This window comes from Gracilinanus agilis, chromosome 3, assembly GCF_016433145.1.
Source record: "Gracilinanus agilis isolate LMUSP501 chromosome 3, AgileGrace, whole genome shotgun sequence".
NCBI lineage: Eukaryota > Metazoa > Chordata > Mammalia > Didelphimorphia > Didelphidae > Gracilinanus > Gracilinanus agilis.
In genome coordinates, this window is record NC_058132.1 from 524,797,898 (window position 1) to 524,801,383 (window position 3,486).

General features: G+C 39.0%; 1 protein-coding gene and 1 non-coding gene across 2 annotated transcripts in view; one reads left to right on the forward strand and one right to left on the reverse strand.

The window, feature by feature from the left end:
* CLYBL (citramalyl-CoA lyase) overlaps positions 1-3,486 on the reverse strand; it is a 389,452-nt gene that overhangs the window by 107,556 nt on the left and 278,410 nt on the right. The gene's annotated exons all lie outside the window — the stretch shown is intronic.
* Positions 3,231-3,337, forward strand: LOC123243379. The gene has a single exon (XR_006505921.1). It is a non-coding gene; the product is annotated as a U6 spliceosomal RNA (small nuclear RNA).

Genomic DNA, 3,486 nt, shown 5'->3' on the forward strand with positions numbered 1-3,486 from the left:
AAAATTCAAAGGATTATGGCATCTGTGTAATGCATATTATCAAGTATTAAGCTATCTGGGCTTCATTCATTTTCTCCCGAAATAAGTATTCAGTGTCTAGATAAATTTATCCCCACCTATGGGCTAGAAAAGGGAAGCCTCAGTAAGATGCTCATTTTGAAGAATTTTTTCTCATCTCTCTACCTACAAAACTCCAGGACTGTATGAGGAAGTCTGGTAAAAAGGGAGAAGGCATCTCCAATCTGGAGTAGTGAGTCCTTGGTGTCTACATCAGCCTCAATGAGGTCCATTCAGAAGAACCTTCAAATGGTCAGGCTAAGTCCAAGATCAAGTCTTATTTAGAGTCTGTATGGGAATTCCATTTGAGGTAGGGGGTTCCTTGGGTTCCATTAGTTTCAACTTGGATCTGTGTTCGTGGTCTATATGCCCAATACCTAGGTATTTTCTTGTTCAGAAGGTTAGAGGACAGTACTAATGAGGAAAGGGTCATGGGTTTGATTAATGAATGAGCTAATTAGCTCTTCTGTTCCCTGGTCACAGAGCTATACCCTTGTTGTTTTGTGCATACACACCATTTGTGCAAAGGTGATAGACTGGGGGTCAGTCAACACAGCCTCATGACCACTATTAGTAAAATGTCTCAAAGTACAATGTATATGATTCTCATATGCTGTGTTATCATTATTATCTAGTAGTTTATGTTTCCTTTTTCTTATTTTATCTAGATTGTTTGATTTCTGAAAGGGTTGTGTTCTACTCCTTTTACAACCTCCATTTCCACCCCCTCTTATCCCCTAGCTTATAGAAACTGTTTTTAGATTTTTATCTTCATATCCCCAGAGCCTAACCCAGTGCCTTGCATACAGTGAGCACTTATTAAATGTTGCTGCATTACACTAAAATAAATGCCTATTGTACCTTGGGTTGTATTCTCTGTTGGTTTAGAAAGAGGGGCAGCTAGGTGGTTCAGTGGATAGAGAGAGCCAGGCCTGGAACTGGCAGGTCCTAGGTTCACATATGGTCTCTGATACTTCCATAGCAGTATGACCTTAGGCAAGTCACTTCAATTGCTTAGTCTTTTTTGCTCTTCTGCCTTGAAACTGTTATTTGGTATCAACTTTAAGAAGGTAAGTGGAAAGAAAGAAAGAAAGAAAGAAAGAAAGAAAGAAAGAAAGAAAGAAAGAAAGAAAGAAAGAAAGAAAGAAAGAAAGAAAGGAAGAAAGAAAGGAGGGAGGGAGGGAGAGATGGAGGGAGGGAAGAAGGAAGAAAAAGAAAGGAAGAAAGAAAAAAGAGAGAGAGAGAAAGGAAGAAAGAAAGAGGAAAGCAATTCAACAAAACTAACACAAAGAACAACTGAGTCTGTGAGTATAGCATCTGTCCCAAAAGTCCTAGTGCAATGTTAAGCAGTTAAAACTTAGTAGGTTCCATACCCATAATCCTCCATCTTTGCAAAGAACTGTGGGGGGATACATTTTCTTTTTTCTTTGTCATGTCCAGGTTTGGGCATTATAATGTACACAGTTGTATTTTGGTTGGTATCACTGTGCAAGTTGCTTTTTCTGGTTCTACTGACTCTCTTTTCTAGGAGTTTATCTTCACATTTGTAAGTTTTAAAGGCATGGCCATACTCTGTCACACGCTTCTCCTCTAGTTTGTTTAACCATCCCTCGGTTGAAGGGCACTTGCTTTGTTTCCCATTGCTTGAATAGTATTATATGTTTAAGAACATAGATGATGTGTGGGAATCTTGGGACCCAAAGGGGGATGGGAAGTGGTAAGCAGGAAGCCTTGTGGATATCAGTGAAGGAAAAGCGACAATGACATTTTTGTCTGTGTAAAGACCACTTGGACAGGAAGAGGAAACTGATGAAGAATTCAGGAAGAAGATCACACACCTGGAACTTATATTGGGGAGGAAAGCTTCAGTTCCCCAGATATCCCCTGGAATTTTCTCTTTCTGTTCCAAGCAGAGAAATGAATGGTTCCTTGCCTTTTAAAAGTGATTCATCCTTCAAAAAATGGAGGTAACATCAAGAGGGGTTTATTTTGGTCCTGCTTATTGCCCACAAGAAGGAACTGATTATTGGGGTGGAAATGAGACCTGTATCTCAGAACTGATTACTGAGGATAGGAAGGCTAAGTATAATCAGATATACTTCCTTTGTATTTTGTTGTTGTTGTTTAGTCACGTCCAACTTTTTATGACCCCATTTGAGGTTTTCTTGGCAAAGATACCAGAGTGCTTTGCCATTTCCTTCTCCAACTCGTTTTACAGTTGAGGAAATGGAGATAAACAAAGTTAAGTCGACACAGATACAAAATATCTGAGGCTGGATTTGAACTCAGATTCCAGGCTCAGCACTCAATCCATTGGGCTAACTAGCTATTTCAAAGAAATGATAGAGAAGTAGGAACCTGAGGATTAAAACTCTGTAGAAGTCAGCCTAAGAGGTATGGAAAGCTTTGGAGAATAGAATTCTGAAGATCCAAAGAAAAATGATTCCGAAAAGGAGACCAAGGAGCTATCTAAGGAACTTATGGATGCACAGAGACCTTACTGATTGAATTCAATTTTTAAAAAAGATAGAAACATGAGTAGGTAAGAGATGATCAATCATTCAGACAGCACGCTGCCTATCATTGTTATTCAGTTGTTTTCAGTCACATCCAACTCCTTGACCACATTTATGGTTTTCTTGGCAAACGTTCTGGAGTGGTTGGCCATTTCCTTCTCCAGGTCATTTTACAGCTGAGGAAACTGAGGCAAACAAGATTAAGTGACTTGCCTCGGGTCACACAGCTAGTAAATATCTGATACCATATTTGAATTTAGGAAGATGAGTCTTCCTGACTCCAGGCTGGCTGCTCTATCCACTGCACCACCTCGCTGTTCCAGGTAAGTACCTACTACCTGCTAGGTATGGAAACGCACAGACAAAAATGAATCCTTCTCTGATCTCCAGGAGCTTATGTTCTATTGGAGAGAGACAACAATGTACCCAGAAAAATAATCAACAGCATTTATTAAGCATCCACTGCATGTTTAACATAGTCCTTTAAGAATAATATCAAGATACTATATGCATAACCCAGATCAAACTGCTTGCCATTTCTGGGAGGGAGGAAGAAAGGGAGGGAGGGAGGGAAACAATTTGGATCTTAACATGTTAAAAATTGTAATTACATGTTATTGGGAAAACACAATATTAAAAAAAAGAATACTATCAGGAGTGCTTTCTTTGGCAGCATATACACTAAGATTGGAATGATACAGAGAAGATGAGCACGGCTGCTCTGCAGGGATGACACGAAAATTCATGAAGGATTCCATATTTAAAAAAAGAAGATCAGAAGGGGATAGGAGGAGCATGAATCAGGTAACCATGTTAAAAATGTATATTAATAAATGTTAATAAAAAAAAAAAGAAGATCAGAAGAGTTGAAGCAGAGAATGATCTGAACCTGAGGATACAACAAAAATGGATG